Here is a 21,703-nt window from a genome sequence, read left to right as displayed (position 1 = left end):
AACACATGAAAAGCTGAACTCACACACTAAGGAAAATTGAGGTGCCGGCCGGCCGGCACCAGTTCGCCAGGATTTCACACACGGAGGCCGGCCAGCCACCGCCCGAACAGGGGGGCGTGGGTCCCACCTTCCATGGGCCCACCACTCATAGGAGGGACAAAGGAAAAACGAGGTGCTTCTCTCAATTGAGGTGAAGGTGGCCTTTTTGTTCATCCAAATGTTAAATAATGTTGTTAGAACATTCTGATGTCTGCAAACTGAACAAATTTGGATTAAAGAGCATGAAACAACTCTACTGTGTCACTACACAAGCTCCCCTCTCCGCTTTCACCCACGGAGCCCGGCCAGACACAGCTCAAACTGGGGATGAGGGCGTTTTACTGGAAAGGCCTCAAATTGCAGCATTCCATTCAATGGCAGCGAAGGGCACAACTGTCTCTGCACCCGTAAAACGGAGGACGGAAGGAGAAGCCTTCGCTTACGGCCATACCACCCTGAACACGCCCGATCTCGTCTGATCTCGGATGCTAAGCAGGGTCGGGCCTGGTTAGTACTTGGATGGGAGACCGCCTGGGAATACCAGGTGCTGTAAGCTTTTGTCCTTGTCTTTTGAGCCAGCAGAGGGTGCTGTTACGCACTCGCCCTTCTGAGGAACAACACATTACAGACCTCAAACTGTTACAACAGCATATTGCACTTTTCCTTAACACAGAAAGGTCAAAAAGCCCATTCCCTGGGGCAATCAGGTTTTAAAAGAGCGTTTCTTCTTCAATATGTTAATATTTTACTTCCCAAGTTGCAATAGAGAAAATCCAACTCATGTATCTGTGACTTACTTGCAAATCTGGGATCTAACTAATGATTGTCATTAAGATTTCATTCCGGAGCAAGGCTCTGCAACCTGTGGCTATGATGGCACGTCGCAAGTCTTTGCCGCTTCCCTACCAGCTAAAAGAAATGTGGTCCTTTTACTGGAATGGCATCAAAATGCACCAATAGGTCTATTCCACAAAGACCCAAATAGGTTGTTGGAGAAACACATTGCAATTTATTGCTGCCAAACACATGAAAAGCTGAACTCACACCCTAAGGAAAATCGAGCTGCCGGCCGGCCGGCACCTGATTACAAGGATTTCACACACGGAGGCCGGCCAGACACCGCCCGAACAGGGGGGCGTGGGTCCCACCTTCCATGGGCCCACCACTCATAGGAGGGACAAAGGAAAAACGAGGTGCTTCTCTCAATTGAGGTGATGGTGGCCTTTTTGTACATCCAAATGTTAAATAATATCGTTTGTACATTCTGATGTCTGCGATCTGAACAAATTTGGATTAAAGAGCATGAACCAACTCTACTGTGTCACTACACAAGCTCCCCTCTCCGCTTTCACACACGGAGCCCGGCCAGACACAGCTCAAACTGGGGATGAGGGCGTTTTACTGGAAAGGCCTCAAATTGCAGCATTCCATTCAATGGCAACAAAAGGCACAACTGTCTCTACACCCGTAAAATGGAGGACGGAAGGAAAAGCCTTCGCTTACGGCCATACCACCCTGAACACGCCCGATCTCGTCTGATCTCGGAAGCTAAGCAGGGTCGGGCCTGGTTAGTACTTGGATGGGAGACCGCCTGGGAATACCAGGTGCTGTAAGCTTTTGTCCTTGTCTTTTGAGCCAGCAGAGGGTGCTGTTACGCACTCGCCCTTCTGAGGAACAACACATTACAGACCTCAAACTGTTACAACAGCATATTGCACTTTTCCTTAACACAGAAATGTCAAAAAGCCCATTCCCTGGGGAAATCAGGTTTTAAAAGAGCGTTTCTTCTTCAATATGTTCATATTTTACTTCCCAAGTTGCAATAGAGAAAATCCACCTCATGTATCTGTGACTTACTTGCAATTCTGGGATCTAAGTAATGATTGTCATTAAGATTTCATTCCGGAGCAAGGCTCTGCAGCCTGCGGCTATGATGGCACGTCGCAACTCTTTGCCGCTTCCCTACCAGCTAAAAGAAATGTGGGCCTTTTACTGGAATGGCATCAAAATGCACCAATAGGTCTTTTCCACAAAGACCCAAATAGGTTGTTGGAGAAACACATTGCAATTTATTGCTGCCAAACACATGAAAAGCTGAACTCACACCCTAAGGAAAATCGAGCTGCCGGCCGGCCGGCACCTGATTGCAAGGATTTCACACACGGAGGCCGGCCAGACACCCCCCGAACAGGGGGGCGTGGGTCCCACCTTCCATGGGCCCCCCACTCATAGGAGGGACAAAGGAAAAACGAGGTGCTTCTCTCAATTGAGGTGAAGGTGGCCTTTTTGTACATCCAAATGTTAAATAATATCGTTTGTACATTCTGATGTCTGCGATCTGAACAAATTTGGATTAAAGAGCATGAACCAACTCTACTGTGTCACTACACAAGCTCCCCTCTCCGCTTTCACACACGGAGCCCGGCCAGACACAGCTCAAACTGGGGATGAGGGCGTTTTACTGGAAAGGCCTCAAATTGCAGCATTCCATTCAATGGCAACAAAAGGCACAACTGTCTCTACACCCGTAAAATGGAGGACGGAAGGAAAAGCCTTCGCTTACGGCCATACCACCCTGAACACGCCCGATCTCGTCTGATCTCGGAAGCTAAGCAGGGTCGGGCCTGGTAAGTACTTGGATGGGAGACCGCCTGGGAATGCCAGGTGCTGTAAGCTTTTGTCCTTGTCTTTTGAGCCAGCAGAGGGTGCTGTTACGCACTCGCCCTTCTGAGGAACAACACATTACAGACCTCAAACTGTTACAACAGCATATTGCACTTTTCCTTAACACAGAAATGTCAAAAAGCCCATTCCCTGGGGAAATCAGGTTTTAAAAGAGCGTTTCTTCTTCAATATGTTCATATTTTACTTCCCAAGTTGCAATAGAGAAAATCCACCTCATGTATCTGTGACTTACTTGCAATTCTGGGATCTAACTAATGATTGTCATTAAGATTTCGTTCCGGAGCAAGGCTATGCAGCCTGCGGCTATGATGGCACATCGCAAGTCTTTGCTGCTTCCCTACCAGCTAAAAGAAATGTGGGCCTTTTACTGGAATGGCATCAAAATGCACCAATAGGTCTTTTCCACAAAGACCCAAATAGGTTGTTGGAGAAACACATTGCAATTTATTGCTGCCAAACACATGAAAAGCTGAACTTACACCCTAAGGAAAATCGAGCTGCCGGCCGGCCGGCCGGCACCAGTTTGCCAGGATTTCACACACGGAGGCCGGCCAGACACCCCCCGAACAGGGGGGCGTGGGTCCCACCTTCCATGGGCCCACCACTCATAGGAGGGACAAAGGAAAAACGAGGTGCTTCTCTCAATTGAGGTGAAGGTGGCCTTTTTGTACATCCAAATGTTAAATAATATCGTTTGTACATTCTGATGTCTGCGATCTGAACAAATTTGGATTAAAGAGCATGAACCAACTCTACTGTGTCACTTCACAAGCTCCCCTCTCCGCTTTCACACACGGAGCCCGGCCAGACACAGCTCAAACTGGGGATTAGGGCGTTTTACTGGAAAGGCCTCAAATTGCAGCATTCCATTCAATGGCAACAAAAGGCACAACTCTCTCTACACCCGTAAAATGGAGGACGGAAGGAAAAGCCTTCGCTTACGGCCATACCACCCTGAACACGCCTGATCTCGTCTGATCTCGGAAGCTAAGCAGGGTCGGCCCTGGTTAGTACTTGGATGGGAGACCGCCTGGGAATACCAGGTGCTGTAAGCTTTTGTCCTTGTCTTTTGAGCCAGCAGAGGGTGCTGTTATGCACTCGCCCTTCTGAGGAACAACACATTACAGACCTCAAACTGTTACAACAGCATATTGCACTTTTCCTTAACACAGAAATGTCAAAAAGCCCATTCCCCGGGGCAATCAGGTTTGAAAAGAGCTTTTCTTCTTCAATATGTTCACATTTTACTTCCCAAGTTATAATAGAGAAAATCCAACTCATGTATCTGTGACTTACTTGCAATTCTGGGATCTAACTAATGATTGTCATTAAGATTTCATTCCGGAGCAAGGCTCTGCAGCCTGCGGCTATGATGGCACGTCGCAAGTCTTTGCCGCTTCCCTACCAGCTAAAAGAAATGTGGGCCTTTTACTGGAATGGCATCAAAATTCACCAATAGGTCTTTTCCACAAAGACCCAAATAGGTTGTTGGAGAAACACATTGCAATTTATTGCTGCCAAACACATGAAAAGCTGAACTCACACCCTAAGGAAAATCGAGCTGCCGGCCGGCCGGCACCTGATTGCAAGGATTTCACACACGGAGGCCGGCCAGACACCCCCCGAACAGGGGGGCGTGGGTCCCACCTTCCATGGGCCCACCAGTCATAGGAGGGACAAAGGAAAAACGAGGTGCTTCTCTCAATTGAGGTGAAGGTGGCCTTTTTGTACATCCAAATGTTAAATAATATCGTTTGTACATTCTGATGTCTGCAATCTGAACAGATTTGGATTAAAGAGCATGAACCAACTCTACTGTGTCACTACACAAGCTCCCCTCTCCGCTTTCACCCACGGAGCCCGGCCAGACACAGCTCAAACTGGGGATGAGGGCGTTTTACTGGAAAGGCCTCAAATTGCAGCATTCCATTCAATGGCAACAAAAGGCACAACTGTCTCTACACCCGTAAAATGGAGGACGGAAGGAAAAGCCTTCGCTTACGGCCATACCACCCTGAACACGCCCGATCTCGTCTGATCTCGGAAGCTAAGCAGGGTCGGGCCTGGTTAGTATTTGGATGGGAGACCGACTGGGAATACCAGGTGTTGTAAGCTTTTGTCCTTGTCTTTTGAGCCAGCAGAGGGTGCTGTTACGCACTCGCCCTTCTGAGGAACAACACATTACAGACCTCAAACTGTTACAACAGCATATTGCACTTTTCCTTAACACAGAAATGTCAAAAAGCCCATTCCCTGGGGAAATCAGGTTTTAAAAGAGCGTTTCTTCTTCAATATGTTAATATTTTACTTCCCAAGTTGCAATAGAGAAAATCCAACTCATGTATCTGTGACTTACTTGCAAATCTGGGATCTAACTAATGATTGTCATTAAGATTTCATTCCGGAGCAAGGCTCTGCAACCTGTGGCTATGATGGCACGTCGCAAGTCTTTGCCGCTTCCCTACCAGCTAAAAGAAATGTGGGCCTTTTACTGGAATGGCATCAAAATGCACCAATAGGTCTTTTCCACAAAGACCCAAATAGGTTGTTGGAGAAACACATTGTAATTTATTGCTGCCAAACACATGAAAAGCCGAACTCACACACTAAGGAAAATCGAGCTGCCGGCCGGCCGGCACCTGTTTGCAAGGATTTCACACACGGAGGCCGGCCAGCCACCGCCCGAACAGGGGGGCGTGGGTCCCACCTTCCATGGGCCCACCAGTCATAGGAGGGACAAAGGAAAAACGAGGTGCTTCTCTCAATTGAGGTGAAGGTGGCCTTTTTGTACATCCAAATGTTAAATAATATCGTTTGTACATTCTGATGTCTGCGATCTGAACAAATTTGGATTAAAACGCATGAACCAACTCTACTGTGTCACTACACAAGCTCCCCTCTCCGCTTTCACCCACGGAGCCCGGCCAGACACAGCTCAAACTGGGGATGAGGGCGTTTTACTGGAAAGGCCTCAAATTGCAGCATTCCATTCAATGGCAACAAAAGGCACAACTGTCTCTGCACCCATAAAACGGAGGACGGAAGGAAAAGCCTTCGCTTACGGCCATACCACCCTGAACACGCCCGATCTCGTCTGATCTCGGAAGCTAAGCAGGGTCAGGCCTGGTTAGTACTTGGATGGGAGACCGCCTTGGAATACCAGGTGCTGTAAGTTTTTGTCCTTGTCTTTTGAGCCAGCAGAGGGTGCTGTTACGCACTCGCCCTTCTGAGGAACAACACATTACAGACCTCAAACTGTTACAACAGCATATTGCACTTTTCCTTAACACAGAAATGTCAAAAAGCCCATTCCCTGGGGCAATCAGGTTTTAAAAGAGCGTTTCTTCTTCAATACGTTCACATTTTACTTCCCAAGTTGCAATAGAGAAAATCCAACTCATGTATCTGTGACTTACTTGCAATTCTGGGATCTAACTAATGATTGTATTAAGATTTCGTTCCTGAGCAAGGCTATGCAACCTGCGGCTATGATGGCACGTCGCAAGTCTTTGCCGCTTCCCTACCAGCGAAAAGAAATGTGGGCCTTTTACTGGAATGGCATCAAAATGCACCAATAGGTCTTTTCCACAAAGACCCAAATAGGTTGTTGGACAAACACATTGCAATTTATTGCTGCCAAACACATGAAAAGCTGAACTCACACCCTAAGGAAAATCGAGCTGCCGGCCGGCCGGCACCTGATTGCAAGGATTTCACACACGGAGGCCGACCAGACACCCCCCGAACAGTGGGGCGTGGGTCCCACCTTCCATGGGCCCACCACTCATAGGAGGGACAAAGGAAAAACGAGGTGCTTCTCTCAATTGAGGTGAAGGTGGCCTTTTTGTTCATCCAAATGTTAAATAATGTCGTTTGTACATTCTGATGTCTGCGATCTGAACACATTTGGATTAAAGAGCATGAAACAACTCTACTGTGTCACTACACAAGCTCCCCTCTCCGCTTTCACCCACGGAGCCCGGCCAGACACAGCTCAAACTGGGGATGAGGGCGTTTTACTGGAAAGGCCTCAAATTGCAGCATTCCATTCAATGGCAGCGAAGGGCACAACTGTCTCTGCACCCGTAAAACGGAGGACGGAAGGAAAAGTCTTCGTTTACGGCCATACCACCCTGAACACGCCCGATCTCGTCTGATCTCAGAAGCTAAGCAGGGTCGGGCCTGGTTAGTACTTGGATGGGAGACACCTGGGAATACCAGGTGCTGTAAGCTTTTGTCCTTGTCTTTTGAGCCAGCAGAGGGTGCTGTTACGCGCTCGCCCTTCTGAGGAACAACACATTACAGACCTCAAACAGTTACAACAGCATATTGCACTTTTCCTTAACACAGAAATGTCAAAAAGCCCATTCCCTGGGGCAATCAGGTTTTAAAAGTGCGTTTCTTCTTCAATACGTTCACATTTTACTTCCCAAGTTGCAATAGAGAAAATCCAACTCATGTATCTGTGACTTACTTGCAATTCTGGGATCTAACTAATGATTGTCATTAAGATTTCATTCCGGAGCAAGGCTCTGCAACCTGTGGCTATGATGGCACGTCACAAGTCTTTGCCGCTTCCCTACCAGCTAAAAGAAATGTGGGCCTTTTACTGGAATGGCATCAAAATGCACCAATAGGTCTTTTCCACAAAGACCCAAATAGGTTGTTGGAGAAACACATTGTAATTTATTGCTGCCAAACACATGAAAAGCCGAACTCACACACTAAGGAAAATCGAACTGCCAGCCGGCCGGCACCTGTTTGCAAGGATTTCACACACGGAGGCCGGCCAGACACCGCCCGAACAGGGGGGCGTGGGTCCCACCTTCCATGGGCCCACCACTCATAGGAGGGATAAAGGAAAAACGAGGTGCTTCTCTCAATTGAGGTGAAGGTGGCCTTTTTGTACATCCAAATGTTAAATAATATCGTTTGTACATTCTGATGTCTGCGATCTGAACAAATTTGGATTAAAACGCATGAACCAACTCTACTGTGTCACTACACAAGCTCCCCTCTCCGCTTTCACCCACGGAGCCCGGCCAGACACAGCTCAAACTGGGGATGAGGGCGTTTTACTGGAAAGGCCTCAAATTGCAGCATTCCATTCAATGGCAACAAAAGGCACAACTGTCTCTACACCCGTAAAATGGAGGACGGAAGGAAAAGCCTTCGCTTACGGCCATACGACCCTGAACACGCCCGATCTCGTCTGATCTCGGAAGCTAAGCAGGGTCGGGCCTGGTTAGTACTTGGATGGGAGACCGCCTGGGAATACCAGGTGCTGTAAGCTTTTGTCCTTGTCTTTTGAGCCAGCAGAGGGTGCTGTTACGCACTCGCCCTTCTGAGGAACAACACATTACAGACCTCAAACTGTTACAACAGCATATTGCACTTTTCCTTAACACAGAAATGTCAAAAAGCCCATTCCCTGGGGAAATCAGGTTTTAAAAGAGTGTTTCTTCTTCAATATGTTCATATTTTAGTTCCCAAGTTGCAATAGAGAAAATCCAACTCATGTATCTGTGACTTACTTGCAATTCTGGGATCTAACTAATGATTGTCATTAAGATTTCGATCCGGAGCAAGGCTCTGCAGCCTGTGGCTATGATGGCACATCGCAAGTCGTTGCCGCTTCCCTACCAGCTAAAAGAAATGTGGGCCTTTTACTGGAATGGCATCAAAATGCACCAATAGGTCTTTTCCACAAAGACCCAAATAGGTTGTTGGAGAAACACATTGCAATTTATTGCTGCCAAACACATGAAAAGCTGAACTCACACACTAAGGAAAATTGAGGTGCCGGCCGGCCGGCACCAGTTCGCCAGGATTTCACACACGGAGGCCGGCCAGCCACCGCCCGAACAGGGGGGCGTGGGTCCCACCTTCCATGGGCCCACCACTCATAGGAGGGACAAAGGAAAAACGAGGTGCTTCTCTCAATTGAGGTGAAGGTGGCCTTTTTGTACATCCAAATGTTAAATAATATCGTTTGTACATTCTGATGTCTGCGATCTGAACAAATTTGGATTAAAGAGCATGAACCAACTCTACTGTGTCACTACACAAGCTCCCCTCTCCGCTTTCACACACGGAGCCCGGCCAGACACAGCTCAAACTGGGGATGAGGGCGTTTTACTGGAAAGGCCTCAAATTGCAGCATTCCATTCAATGGCAACAAAAGGCACAACTGTCTCTACACCCGTAAAATGGAGGACGGAAGGAAAAGCCTTCGCTTACGGCCATACCACCCTGAACACGCCCGATCTCGTCTGATCTCGGAAGCTAAGCAGGGTCGGGCCTGGTAAGTACTTGGATGGGAGACCGCCTGGGAATGCCAGGTGCTGTAAGCTTTTGTCCTTGTCTTTTGAGCCAGCAGAGGGTGCTGTTACGCACTCGCCCTTCTGAGGAACAACACATTACAGACCTCAAACTGTTACAACAGCATATTGCACTTTTCCTTAACACAGAAATGTCAAAAAGCCCATTCCCTGGGGAAATCAGGTTTTAAAAGAGCGTTTCTTCTTCAATATGTTCATATTTTACTTCCCAAGTTGCAATAGAGAAAATCCACCTCATGTATCTGTGACTTACTTGCAATTCTGGGATCTAACTAATGATTGTCATTAAGATTTCGTTCCGGAGCAAGGCTATGCAGCCTGCGGCTATGATGGCACATCGCAAGTCTTTGCTGCTTCCCTACCAGCTAAAAGAAATGTGGGCCTTTTACTGGAATGGCATCAAAATGCACCAATAGGTCTTTTCCACAAAGACCCAAATAGGTTGTTGGAGAAACACATTGCAATTTATTGCTGCCAAACACATGAAAAGCTGAACTTACACCCTAAGGAAAATCGAGCTGCCGGCCGGCCGGCCGGCACCAGTTTGCCAGGATTTCACACACGGAGGCCGGCCAGACACCCCCCGAACAGGGGGGCGTGGGTCCCACCTTCCATGGGCCCACCACTCATAGGAGGGACAAAGGAAAAACGAGGTGCTTCTCTCAATTGAGGTGAAGGTGGCCTTTTTGTACATCCAAATGTTAAATAATATCGTTTGTACATTCTGATGTCTGCGATCTGAACAAATTTGGATTAAAGAGCATGAACCAACTCTACTGTGTCACTTCACAAGCTCCCCTCTCCGCTTTCACACACGGAGCCCGGCCAGACACAGCTCAAACTGGGGATTAGGGCGTTTTACTGGAAAGGCCTCAAATTGCAGCATTCCATTCAATGGCAACAAAAGGCACAACTCTCTCTACACCCGTAAAATGGAGGACGGAAGGAAAAGCCTTCGCTTACGGCCATACCACCCTGAACACGCCTGATCTCGTCTGATCTCGGAAGCTAAGCAGGGTCGGCCCTGGTTAGTACTTGGATGGGAGACCGCCTGGGAATACCAGGTGCTGTAAGCTTTTGTCCTTGTCTTTTGAGCCAGCAGAGGGTGCTGTTATGCACTCGCCCTTCTGAGGAACAACACATTACAGACCTCAAACTGTTACAACAGCATATTGCACTTTTCCTTAACACAGAAATGTCAAAAAGCCCATTCCCCGGGGCAATCAGGTTTGAAAAGAGCTTTTCTTCTTCAATATGTTCACATTTTACTTCCCAAGTTATAATAGAGAAAATCCAACTCATGTATCTGTGACTTACTTGCAATTCTGGGATCTAACTAATGATTGTCATTAAGATTTCATTCCGGAGCAAGGCTCTGCAGCCTGCGGCTATGATGGCACGTCGCAAGTCTTTGCCGCTTCCCTACCAGCTAAAAGAAATGTGGGCCTTTTACTGGAATGGCATCAAAATTCACCAATAGGTCTTTTCCACAAAGACCCAAATAGGTTGTTGGAGAAACACATTGCAATTTATTGCTGCCAAACACATGAAAAGCTGAACTCACACCCTAAGGAAAATCGAGCTGCCGGCCGGCCGGCACCTGATTGCAAGGATTTCACACACGGAGGCCGGCCAGACACCCCCCGAACAGGGGGGCGTGGGTCCCACCTTCCATGGGCCCACCAGTCATAGGAGGGACAAAGGAAAAACGAGGTGCTTCTCTCAATTGAGGTGAAGGTGGCCTTTTTGTACATCCAAATGTTAAATAATATCGTTTGTACATTCTGATGTCTGCAATCTGAACAGATTTGGATTAAAGAGCATGAACCAACTCTACTGTGTCACTACACAAGCTCCCCTCTCCGCTTTCACCCACGGAGCCCGGCCAGACACAGCTCAAACTGGGGATGAGGGCGTTTTACTGGAAAGGCCTCAAATTGCAGCATTCCATTCAATGGCAACAAAAGGCACAACTGTCTCTACACCCGTAAAATGGAGGACGGAAGGAAAAGCCTTCGCTTACGGCCATACCACCCTGAACACGCCCGATCTCGTCTGATCTCGGAAGCTAAGCAGGGTCGGGCCTGGTTAGTATTTGGATGGGAGACCGACTGGGAATACCAGGTGTTGTAAGCTTTTGTCCTTGTCTTTTGAGCCAGCAGAGGGTGCTGTTACGCACTCGCCCTTCTGAGGAACAACACATTACAGACCTCAAACTGTTACAACAGCATATTGCACTTTTCCTTAACACAGAAATGTCAAAAAGCCCATTCCCTGGGGAAATCAGGTTTTAAAAGAGCGTTTCTTCTTCAATATGTTAATATTTTACTTCCCAAGTTGCAATAGAGAAAATCCAACTCATGTATCTGTGACTTACTTGCAAATCTGGGATCTAACTAATGATTGTCATTAAGATTTCATTCCGGAGCAAGGCTCTGCAACCTGTGGCTATGATGGCACGTCGCAAGTCTTTGCCGCTTCCCTACCAGCTAAAAGAAATGTGGGCCTTTTACTGGAATGGCATCAAAATGCACCAATAGGTCTTTTCCACAAAGACCCAAATAGGTTGTTGGAGAAACACATTGTAATTTATTGCTGCCAAACACATGAAAAGCCGAACTCACACACTAAGGAAAATCGAGCTGCCGGCCGGCCGGCACCTGTTTGCAAGGATTTCACACACGGAGGCCGGCCAGCCACCGCCCGAACAGGGGGGCGTGGGTCCCACCTTCCATGGGCCCACCAGTCATAGGAGGGACAAAGGAAAAACGAGGTGCTTCTCTCAATTGAGGTGAAGGTGGCCTTTTTGTACATCCAAATGTTAAATAATATCGTTTGTACATTCTGATGTCTGCGATCTGAACAAATTTGGATTAAAACGCATGAACCAACTCTACTGTGTCACTACACAAGCTCCCCTCTCCGCTTTCACCCACGGAGCCCGGCCAGACACAGCTCAAACTGGGGATGAGGGCGTTTTACTGGAAAGGCCTCAAATTGCAGCATTCCATTCAATGGCAACAAAAGGCACAACTGTCTCTGCACCCATAAAACGGAGGACGGAAGGAAAAGCCTTCGCTTACGGCCATACCACCCTGAACACGCCCGATCTCGTCTGATCTCGGAAGCTAAGCAGGGTCAGGCCTGGTTAGTACTTGGATGGGAGACCGCCTTGGAATACCAGGTGCTGTAAGTTTTTGTCCTTGTCTTTTGAGCCAGCAGAGGGTGCTGTTACGCACTCGCCCTTCTGAGGAACAACACATTACAGACCTCAAACTGTTACAACAGCATATTGCACTTTTCCTTAACACAGAAATGTCAAAAAGCCCATTCCCTGGGGCAATCAGGTTTTAAAAGAGCGTTTCTTCTTCAATACGTTCACATTTTACTTCCCAAGTTGCAATAGAGAAAATCCAACTCATGTATCTGTGACTTACTTGCAATTCTGGGATCTAACTAATGATTGTATTAAGATTTCGTTCCTGAGCAAGGCTATGCAACCTGCGGCTATGATGGCACGTCGCAAGTCTTTGCCGCTTCCCTACCAGCGAAAAGAAATGTGGGCCTTTTACTGGAATGGCATCAAAATGCACCAATAGGTCTTTTCCACAAAGACCCAAATAGGTTGTTGGACAAACACATTGCAATTTATTGCTGCCAAACACATGAAAAGCTGAACTCACACCCTAAGGAAAATCGAGCTGCCGGCCGGCCGGCACCTGATTGCAAGGATTTCACACACGGAGGCCGACCAGACACCCCCCGAACAGTGGGGCGTGGGTCCCACCTTCCATGGGCCCACCACTCATAGGAGGGACAAAGGAAAAACGAGGTGCTTCTCTCAATTGAGGTGAAGGTGGCCTTTTTGTTCATCCAAATGTTAAATAATGTCGTTTGTACATTCTGATGTCTGCGATCTGAACACATTTGGATTAAAGAGCATGAAACAACTCTACTGTGTCACTACACAAGCTCCCCTCTCCGCTTTCACCCACGGAGCCCGGCCAGACACAGCTCAAACTGGGGATGAGGGCGTTTTACTGGAAAGGCCTCAAATTGCAGCATTCCATTCAATGGCAGCGAAGGGCACAACTGTCTCTGCACCCGTAAAACGGAGGACGGAAGGAAAAGTCTTCGTTTACGGCCATACCACCCTGAACACGCCCGATCTCGTCTGATCTCAGAAGCTAAGCAGGGTCGGGCCTGGTTAGTACTTGGATGGGAGACACCTGGGAATACCAGGTGCTGTAAGCTTTTGTCCTTGTCTTTTGAGCCAGCAGAGGGTGCTGTTACGCGCTCGCCCTTCTGAGGAACAACACATTACAGACCTCAAACAGTTACAACAGCATATTGCACTTTTCCTTAACACAGAAATGTCAAAAAGCCCATTCCCTGGGGCAATCAGGTTTTAAAAGTGCGTTTCTTCTTCAATACGTTCACATTTTACTTCCCAAGTTGCAATAGAGAAAATCCAACTCATGTATCTGTGACTTACTTGCAATTCTGGGATCTAACTAATGATTGTCATTAAGATTTCATTCCGGAGCAAGGCTCTGCAACCTGTGGCTATGATGGCACGTCACAAGTCTTTGCCGCTTCCCTACCAGCTAAAAGAAATGTGGGCCTTTTACTGGAATGGCATCAAAATGCACCAATAGGTCTTTTCCACAAAGACCCAAATAGGTTGTTGGAGAAACACATTGTAATTTATTGCTGCCAAACACATGAAAAGCCGAACTCACACACTAAGGAAAATCGAACTGCCAGCCGGCCGGCACCTGTTTGCAAGGATTTCACACACGGAGGCCGGCCAGACACCGCCCGAACAGGGGGGCGTGGGTCCCACCTTCCATGGGCCCACCACTCATAGGAGGGATAAAGGAAAAACGAGGTGCTTCTCTCAATTGAGGTGAAGGTGGCCTTTTTGTACATCCAAATGTTAAATAATATCGTTTGTACATTCTGATGTCTGCGATCTGAACAAATTTGGATTAAAACGCATGAACCAACTCTACTGTGTCACTACACAAGCTCCCCTCTCCGCTTTCACCCACGGAGCCCGGCCAGACACAGCTCAAACTGGGGATGAGGGCGTTTTACTGGAAAGGCCTCAAATTGCAGCATTCCATTCAATGGCAACAAAAGGCACAACTGTCTCTACACCCGTAAAATGGAGGACGGAAGGAAAAGCCTTCGCTTACGGCCATACGACCCTGAACACGCCCGATCTCGTCTGATCTCGGAAGCTAAGCAGGGTCGGGCCTGGTTAGTACTTGGATGGGAGACCGCCTGGGAATACCAGGTGCTGTAAGCTTTTGTCCTTGTCTTTTGAGCCAGCAGAGGGTGCTGTTACGCACTCGCCCTTCTGAGGAACAACACATTACAGACCTCAAACTGTTACAACAGCATATTGCACTTTTCCTTAACACAGAAATGTCAAAAAGCCCATTCCCTGGGGAAATCAGGTTTTAAAAGAGTGTTTCTTCTTCAATATGTTCATATTTTAGTTCCCAAGTTGCAATAGAGAAAATCCAACTCATGTATCTGTGACTTACTTGCAATTCTGGGATCTAACTAATGATTGTCATTAAGATTTCGATCCGGAGCAAGGCTCTGCAGCCTGTGGCTATGATGGCACATCGCAAGTCGTTGCCGCTTCCCTACCAGCTAAAAGAAATGTGGGCCTTTTACTGGAATGGCATCAAAATGCACCAATAGGTCTTTTCCACAAAGACCCAAATAGGTTGTTGGAGAAACACATTGCAATTTATTGCTGCCAAACACATGAAAAGCTGAACTCACACACTAAGGAAAATTGAGGTGCCGGCCGGCCGGCACCAGTTCGCCAGGATTTCACACACGGAGGCCGGCCAGCCACCGCCCGAACAGGGGGGCGTGGGTCCCACCTTCCATGGGCCCACCACTCATAGGAGGGACAAAGGAAAAACGAGGTGCTTCTCTCAATTGAGGTGAAGGTGGCCTTTTTGTTCATCCAAATGTTAAATAATGTTGTTAGAACATTCTGATGTCTGCAAACTGAACAAATTTGGATTAAAGAGCATGAAACAACTCTACTGTGTCACTACACAAGCTCCCCTCTCCGCTTTCACCCACGGAGCCCGGCCAGACACAGCTCAAACTGGGGATGAGGGCGTTTTACTGGAAAGGCCTCAAATTGCAGCATTCCATTCAATGGCAGCGAAGGGCACAACTGTCTCTGCACCCGTAAAACGGAGGACGGAAGGAGAAGCCTTCGCTTACGGCCATACCACCCTGAACACGCCCGATCTCGTCTGATCTCGGATGCTAAGCAGGGTCGGGCCTGGTTAGTACTTGGATGGGAGACCGCCTGGGAATACCAGGTGCTGTAAGCTTTTGTCCTTGTCTTTTGAGCCAGCAGAGGGTGCTGTTACGCACTCGCCCTTCTGAGGAACAACACATTACAGACCTCAAACTGTTACAACAGCATATTGCACTTTTCCTTAACACAGAAAGGTCAAAAAGCCCATTCCCTGGGGCAATCAGGTTTTAAAAGAGCGTTTCTTCTTCAATATGTTAATATTTTACTTCCCAAGTTGCAATAGAGAAAATCCAACTCATGTATCTGTGACTTACTTGCAAATCTGGGATCTAACTAATGATTGTCATTAAGATTTCATTCCGGAGCAAGGCTCTGCAACCTGTGGCTATGATGGCACGTCGCAAGTCTTTGCCGCTTCCCTACCAGCTAAAAGAAATGTGGGCCTTTTACTGGAATGGCATCAAAATGCACCAATAGGTCTATTCCACAAAGACCCAAATAGGTTGTTGGAGAAACACATTGCAATTTATTGCTGCCAAACACATGAAAAGCTGAACTCACACCCTAAGGAAAATCGAGCTGCCGGCCGGCCGGCACCTGATTACAAGGATTTCACACACGGAGGCCGGCCAGACACCGCCCGAACAGGGGGGCGTGGGTCCCACCTTCCATGGGCCCACCACTCATAGGAGGGACAAAGGAAAAACGAGGTGCTTCTCTCAATTGAGGTGATGGTGGCCTTTTTGTACATCCAAATGTTAAATAATATCGTTTGTACATTCTGATGTCTGCGATCTGAACAAATTTGGATTAAAGAGCATGAACCAACTCTACTGTGTCACTACACAAGCTCCCCTCTCCGCTTTCACACACGGAGCCCGGCCAGACACAGCTCAAACTGGGGATGAGGGCGTTTTACTGGAAAGGCCTCAAATTGCAGCATTCCATTCAATGGCAACAAAAGGCACAACTGTCTCTACACCCGTAAAATGGAGGACGGAAGGAAAAGCCTTCGCTTACGGCCATACCACCCTGAACACGCCCGATCTCGTCTGATCTCGGAAGCTAAGCAGGGTCGGGCCTGGTTAGTACTTGGATGGGAGACCGCCTGGGAATGCCAGGTGCTGTAAGCTTTTGTCCTTGTCTTTTGAGCCAGCAGAGGGTGCTGTTACGCACTCGCCCTTCTGAGGAACAACACATTACAGACCTCAAACTGTTACAACAGCATATTGCACTTTTCCTTAACACAGAAATGTCAAAAAGCCCATTCCCTGGGGAAATCAGGTTTTAAAAGAGCGTTTCTTCTTCAATATGTTCATATTTTACTTCCCAAGTTGCAATAGAGAAAATCCACCTCATGTATCTGTGACTTACTTGCAATTCTGGGATCTAAGTAATGATTGTCATTAAGATTTCATTCCGGAGCAAGGCTCTGCAGCCTGCGGCTATGATGGCACGTCGCAACTCTTTGCCGCTTCCCTACCAGCTAAAAGAAATGTGGGCCTTTTACTGGAATGGCATCAAAATGCACCAATAGGTCTTTTCCACAAAGACCCAAATAGGTTGTTGGAGAAACACATTGCAATTTATTGCTGCCAAACACATGAAAAGCTGAACTCACACCCTAAGGAAAATCGAGCTGCCGGCCGGCCGGCACCTGATTGCAAGGATTTCACACACGGAGGCCGGCCAGACACCCCCCGAACAGGGGGGCGTGGGTCCCACCTTCCATGGGCCCCCCACTCATAGGAGGGACAAAGGAAAAACGAGGTGCTTCTCTCAATTGAGGTGAAGGTGGCCTTTTTGTACATCCAAATGTTAAATAATATCGTTTGTACATTCTGATGTCTGCGATCTGAACAAATTTGGATTAAAGAGCATGAACCAACTCTACTGTGTCACTACACAAGCTCCCCTCTCCGCTTTCACACACGGAGCCCGGCCAGACACAGCTCAAACTGGGGATGAGGGCGTTTTACTGGAAAGGCCTCAAATTGCAGCATTCCATTCAATGGCAACAAAAGGCACAACTGTCTCTACACCCGTAAAATGGAGGACGGAAGGAAAAGCCTTCGCTTACGGCCATACCACCCTGAACACGCCCGATCTCGTCTGATCTCGGAAGCTAAGCAGGGTCGGGCCTGGTAAGTACTTGGATGGGAGACCGCCTGGGAATGCCAGGTGCTGTAAGCTTTTGTCCTTGTCTTTTGAGCCAGCAGAGGGTGCTGTTACGCACTCGCCCTTCTGAGGAACAACACATTACAGACCTCAAACTGTTACAACAGCATATTGCACTTTTCCTTAACACAGAAATGTCAAAAAGCCCATTCCCTGGGGAAATCAGGTTTTAAAAGAGCGTTTCTTCTTCAATATGTTCATATTTTACTTCCCAAGTTGCAATAGAGAAAATCCACCTCATGTATCTGTGACTTACTTGCAATTCTGGGATCTAACTAATGATTGTCATTAAGATTTCGTTCCGGAGCAAGGCTATGCAGCCTGCGGCTATGATGGCACATCGCAAGTCTTTGCTGCTTCCCTACCAGCTAAAAGAAATGTGGGCCTTTTACTGGAATGGCATCAAAATGCACCAATAGGTCTTTTCCACAAAGACCCAAATAGGTTGTTGGAGAAACACATTGCAATTTATTGCTGCCAAACACATGAAAAGCTGAACTTACACCCTAAGGAAAATCGAGCTGCCGGCCGGCCGGCCGGCACCAGTTTGCCAGGATTTCACACACGGAGGCCGGCCAGACACCCCCCGAACAGGGGGGCGTGGGTCCCACCTTCCATGGGCCCACCACTCATAGGAGGGACAAAGGAAAAACGAGGTGCTTCTCTCAATTGAGGTGAAGGTGGCCTTTTTGTACATCCAAATGTTAAATAATATCGTTTGTACATTCTGATGTCTGCGATCTGAACAAATTTGGATTAAAGAGCATGAACCAACTCTACTGTGTCACTTCACAAGCTCCCCTCTCCGCTTTCACACACGGAGCCCGGCCAGACACAGCTCAAACTGGGGATTAGGGCGTTTTACTGGAAAGGCCTCAAATTGCAGCATTCCATTCAATGGCAACAAAAGGCACAACTGTCTCTACACCCGTAAAATGGAGGACGGAAGGAAAAGCCTTCGCTTACGGCCATACCACCCTGAACACGCCTGATCTCGTCTGATCTCGGAAGCTAAGCAGGGTCGGCCCTGGTTAGTACTTGGATGGGAGACCGCCTGGGAATACCAGGTGCTGTAAGCTTTTGTCCTTGTCTTTTGAGCCAGCAGAGGGTGCTGTTATGCACTCGCCCTTCTGAGGAACAACACATTACAGACCTCAAACTGTTACAACAGCATATTGCACTTTTCCTTAACACAGAAATGTCAAAAAGCCCATTCCCCGGGGCAATCAGGTTTGAAAAGAGCTTTTCTTCTTCAATATGTTCACATTTTACTTCCCAAGTTATAATAGAGAAAATCCAACTCATGTATCTGTGACTTACTTGCAATTCTGGGATCTAACTAATGATTGTCATTAAGATTTCATTCCGGAGCAAGGCTCTGCAGCCTGCGGCTATGATGGCACGTCGCAAGTCTTTGCCGCTTCCCTACCAGCTAAAAGAAATGTGGGCCTTTTACTGGAATGGCATCAAAATTCACCAATAGGTCTTTTCCACAAAGACCCAAATAGGTTGTTGGAGAAACACATTGCAATTTATTGCTGCCAAACACATGAAAAGCTGAACTCACACCCTAAGGAAAATCGAGCTGCCGGCCGGCCGGCACCTGATTGCAAGGATTTCACACACGGAGGCCGGCCAGACACCCCCCGAACAGGGGGGCGTGGGTCCCACCTTCCATGGGCCCACCAGTCATAGGAGGGACAAAGGAAAAACGAGGTGCTTCTCTCAATTGAGGTGAAGGTGGCCTTTTTGTACATCCAAATGTTAAATAATATCGTTTGTACATTCTGATGTCTGCAATCTGAACAGATTTGGATTAAAGAGCATGAACCAACTCTACTGTGTCACTACACAAGCTCCCCTCTCCGCTTTCACCCACGGAGCCCGGCCAGACACAGCTCAGACTGGGGATGAGGGCGTTTTACTGGAAAGGCCTCAAATTGCAGCATTCCATTCAATGGCAGCGAAGGGCACAACCGTCTCTGCACCCATAAAACGGAGGACGGAAGGAAAATCCTTCGCTTACGGCCATACCACCCTGAACACGCCCGATCTCGTCTGATCTCGGAAGCTAAGCAGGGTCGGGCCTGGTTAGTACTTGGATGGGAGACCGCCTGGGAATACCAGGTGCTGTAAGCTTTTGTCCTTGTCTTTTGAGCCAGCAGAGGGTGCTGTTACGCACTCGCCCTTCTGAGGAACAACACATTACAGACCTCAAACTGTTACAACAGCATATTGCACTTTTCCTTAACACAGAAATGTCAAAAAGCCCATTCCCTGGGGCAATCAGGTTTTAAAAGAGCGTTTCTTCTTCAATATGTTAATATTTTACTTCCCAAGTTGCAATAGAGAAAATACACCTCATGTATCTGTGACTTACTTGCAATTCTGGGATCTAACTAATGATTGTCATTAAGATTTCATTCCGGAGCAAGGCTCTGCAACCTGTGGCTATGATGGCACGTCACAAATCTTTGCCGGTTCCCTACCAGCTAAAAGAAATGTGGGCCTTTTACTGGAATGGCATCAAAATGCACCAATAGGTCTTTTCCACAAAGACCCAAATAGGTTGTTGGAGAAACACATTGTAATTTATTGCTGCCAAACACATGAAAAGCAGAACTTACACACTAAGGAAAATCGAACTGCCAGCCGGCCGGCACCTGATTGCAAGGATTTCACACACGGAGGCCGGCCAGACACCGCCCGAACAGGGGGGCGTGGGTCCCACCTTCCATGGGCCCACCACTCATAGGAGGGACAAAGGAAAAACGAGGTGCTTCTCTCAATTGAGGTGAAGGTGGCCTTTTTGTACATCCAAATGTTAAATAATATCGTTTGTACATTCTGATGTCTGCGATCTGAACAAATTTGGATTAAAGAGCATGAACCAACTCTACTGTGACACTACACAAGCTCCCCTCTCCGCTTTCACCAACGGAGCCCGGCCAGACACAGCTCAAACTGGGGATGAGGGCGTTTTACTGGAAAGGCCTCAAATTGCAGCATTCCATTCAATGGCAACAAAAGGCACAACTGTCTCTACACCCGTAAAATGGAGGACGGAAGGAAAAGCCTTCGCTTGCGGCCATACCACCCTGAACACGCCCGATCTCGTCTGATCTCGGAAGCTAAGCAGGGTCGGGCCTGGTTAGTACTTGGATGGGAGACCGCCTGGGAATACCAGGTGCTGTAAGCTTTTGTCCTTGTCTTTTGAGCCAGCAGAGGGTGCTGTTACGCACTTGCCCTTCTGAGGAACAACACATTACAGACCTCAAACTGTTACAACAGCATATTGCACTTTTCCCTAACACAGAAATGTCAAAAAGCCCATTCCCCGGGGCAATCAGGTTTTAAAAGAGCGTTTCTTCTTCAATATGTTCACATTTTACTTCCCAAGTTGCAATAGAGAAAATCCAACTCATGTATCTGTGACTTACTTGCAATTCTGGGATCTAACTAATGATTGTCATTAAGATTTCGTTCCGGAGCAAGGCTTTGCAGCCTGCGGCTATAATGGCACGTCGCAAGTCTTTGCCGCTTCCCTACCAGCTAAAAGAAATGTGGGCCTTTTACTGGAATGGCATCAAAATGCACCAATAGGTCTTTTCCACAAAGACCCAAATAGGTTGTTGGAGAAACACATTGCAATTTATTGCTGCCAAACACATGAAAAGCTGAACTTACACCCTAAGGAAAATCGAGCTGCCGGCCGGCCGGCCGGCACCAGTTTGCCAGGATTTCACACACGGAGGCCGGCCAGACACCCCCCGAACAGGGGGGCGTGGGTCCCACCTTCCATGGGCCCACCAGTCATAGGAGGGACAAAGGAAAAACGAGGTGCTTCTCTCAATTGAGGTGAAGGTGGCCTTTTTGTACATCCAAATGTTAAATAATATCGTTTGTACATTCTGATGTCTGCGATCTGAACAAATTTGGATTAAAGCGCATGCAAAACACACACCCAGATGGACTGTTCATTGTTGCTGGAGATTTCAACCATGCAAATCTCAAATCAGTGCTTCCTAGATTCCATCAGTATGTGGACTTTGCAACGAGAGGGGTAAACACGCTGGATTTGGTTTACACAAACATCCCCGGCGCATATCGGGCAGAGCCCCGCCCCCACCTTGGCTACTCAGACCACATCTCTGTCATG

At 47.8% G+C, this 21,703-nt stretch overlaps 20 non-coding genes across 20 annotated transcripts; all 20 read left to right on the top strand.

Moving 5' to 3' along the window:
* The first annotated feature begins 476 nt into the window (after window positions 1-476).
* LOC139062293 (5S ribosomal RNA) lies at window positions 477-595 on the top strand. The gene has a single exon (XR_011515871.1). It is a non-coding gene; the product is annotated as a 5S ribosomal RNA (ribosomal RNA).
* A 941-nt stretch (window positions 596-1,536) lies between these two features.
* Window positions 1,537-1,655, top strand: LOC139062328 (5S ribosomal RNA). Its single transcript, XR_011515906.1, has one exon. It is a non-coding gene; the product is annotated as a 5S ribosomal RNA (ribosomal RNA).
* A 941-nt stretch (window positions 1,656-2,596) lies between these two features.
* LOC139062291 (5S ribosomal RNA) lies at window positions 2,597-2,715 on the top strand. Its single transcript, XR_011515869.1, has one exon. It is a non-coding gene; the product is annotated as a 5S ribosomal RNA (ribosomal RNA).
* A 945-nt stretch (window positions 2,716-3,660) lies between these two features.
* LOC139062304 (5S ribosomal RNA) lies at window positions 3,661-3,779 on the top strand. The gene has a single exon (XR_011515882.1). It is a non-coding gene; the product is annotated as a 5S ribosomal RNA (ribosomal RNA).
* Window positions 3,780-4,720: 941 nt separating this feature from the next.
* Window positions 4,721-4,839, top strand: LOC139062308 (5S ribosomal RNA). Its single transcript, XR_011515886.1, has one exon. It is a non-coding gene; the product is annotated as a 5S ribosomal RNA (ribosomal RNA).
* Window positions 4,840-5,780: 941 nt separating this feature from the next.
* Window positions 5,781-5,899, top strand: LOC139062311 (5S ribosomal RNA). The gene has a single exon (XR_011515889.1). It is a non-coding gene; the product is annotated as a 5S ribosomal RNA (ribosomal RNA).
* A 940-nt stretch (window positions 5,900-6,839) lies between these two features.
* LOC139062315 (5S ribosomal RNA) lies at window positions 6,840-6,957 on the top strand. The gene has a single exon (XR_011515893.1). It is a non-coding gene; the product is annotated as a 5S ribosomal RNA (ribosomal RNA).
* A 941-nt stretch (window positions 6,958-7,898) lies between these two features.
* LOC139062299 (5S ribosomal RNA) lies at window positions 7,899-8,017 on the top strand. The gene has a single exon (XR_011515877.1). It is a non-coding gene; the product is annotated as a 5S ribosomal RNA (ribosomal RNA).
* Window positions 8,018-8,958: 941 nt separating this feature from the next.
* LOC139062290 (5S ribosomal RNA) lies at window positions 8,959-9,077 on the top strand. The gene has a single exon (XR_011515868.1). It is a non-coding gene; the product is annotated as a 5S ribosomal RNA (ribosomal RNA).
* Window positions 9,078-10,022: 945 nt separating this feature from the next.
* Window positions 10,023-10,141, top strand: LOC139062303 (5S ribosomal RNA). The gene has a single exon (XR_011515881.1). It is a non-coding gene; the product is annotated as a 5S ribosomal RNA (ribosomal RNA).
* A 941-nt stretch (window positions 10,142-11,082) lies between these two features.
* LOC139062307 (5S ribosomal RNA) lies at window positions 11,083-11,201 on the top strand. The gene has a single exon (XR_011515885.1). It is a non-coding gene; the product is annotated as a 5S ribosomal RNA (ribosomal RNA).
* Window positions 11,202-12,142: 941 nt separating this feature from the next.
* Window positions 12,143-12,261, top strand: LOC139062310 (5S ribosomal RNA). The gene has a single exon (XR_011515888.1). It is a non-coding gene; the product is annotated as a 5S ribosomal RNA (ribosomal RNA).
* Window positions 12,262-13,201: 940 nt separating this feature from the next.
* On the top strand, window positions 13,202-13,319 carry LOC139062314 (5S ribosomal RNA). The gene has a single exon (XR_011515892.1). It is a non-coding gene; the product is annotated as a 5S ribosomal RNA (ribosomal RNA).
* A 941-nt stretch (window positions 13,320-14,260) lies between these two features.
* LOC139062298 (5S ribosomal RNA) lies at window positions 14,261-14,379 on the top strand. The gene has a single exon (XR_011515876.1). It is a non-coding gene; the product is annotated as a 5S ribosomal RNA (ribosomal RNA).
* A 941-nt stretch (window positions 14,380-15,320) lies between these two features.
* LOC139062292 (5S ribosomal RNA) lies at window positions 15,321-15,439 on the top strand. The gene has a single exon (XR_011515870.1). It is a non-coding gene; the product is annotated as a 5S ribosomal RNA (ribosomal RNA).
* A 941-nt stretch (window positions 15,440-16,380) lies between these two features.
* On the top strand, window positions 16,381-16,499 carry LOC139062342 (5S ribosomal RNA). The gene has a single exon (XR_011515920.1). It is a non-coding gene; the product is annotated as a 5S ribosomal RNA (ribosomal RNA).
* A 941-nt stretch (window positions 16,500-17,440) lies between these two features.
* LOC139062347 (5S ribosomal RNA) lies at window positions 17,441-17,559 on the top strand. The gene has a single exon (XR_011515925.1). It is a non-coding gene; the product is annotated as a 5S ribosomal RNA (ribosomal RNA).
* A 945-nt stretch (window positions 17,560-18,504) lies between these two features.
* LOC139062302 (5S ribosomal RNA) lies at window positions 18,505-18,623 on the top strand. Its single transcript, XR_011515880.1, has one exon. It is a non-coding gene; the product is annotated as a 5S ribosomal RNA (ribosomal RNA).
* A 941-nt stretch (window positions 18,624-19,564) lies between these two features.
* Window positions 19,565-19,683, top strand: LOC139062327 (5S ribosomal RNA). The gene has a single exon (XR_011515905.1). It is a non-coding gene; the product is annotated as a 5S ribosomal RNA (ribosomal RNA).
* Window positions 19,684-20,624: 941 nt separating this feature from the next.
* Window positions 20,625-20,743, top strand: LOC129161338 (5S ribosomal RNA). Its single transcript, XR_008561621.2, has one exon. It is a non-coding gene; the product is annotated as a 5S ribosomal RNA (ribosomal RNA).
* The last annotated feature ends 960 nt before the right edge of the window (window positions 20,744-21,703 follow it).

Source organism: Nothobranchius furzeri, chromosome 12, assembly GCF_043380555.1.
Source record: "Nothobranchius furzeri strain GRZ-AD chromosome 12, NfurGRZ-RIMD1, whole genome shotgun sequence".
NCBI lineage: Eukaryota > Metazoa > Chordata > Actinopteri > Cyprinodontiformes > Nothobranchiidae > Nothobranchius > Nothobranchius furzeri.
This window is presented reverse-complemented; position numbering and strand designations above follow the sequence as displayed.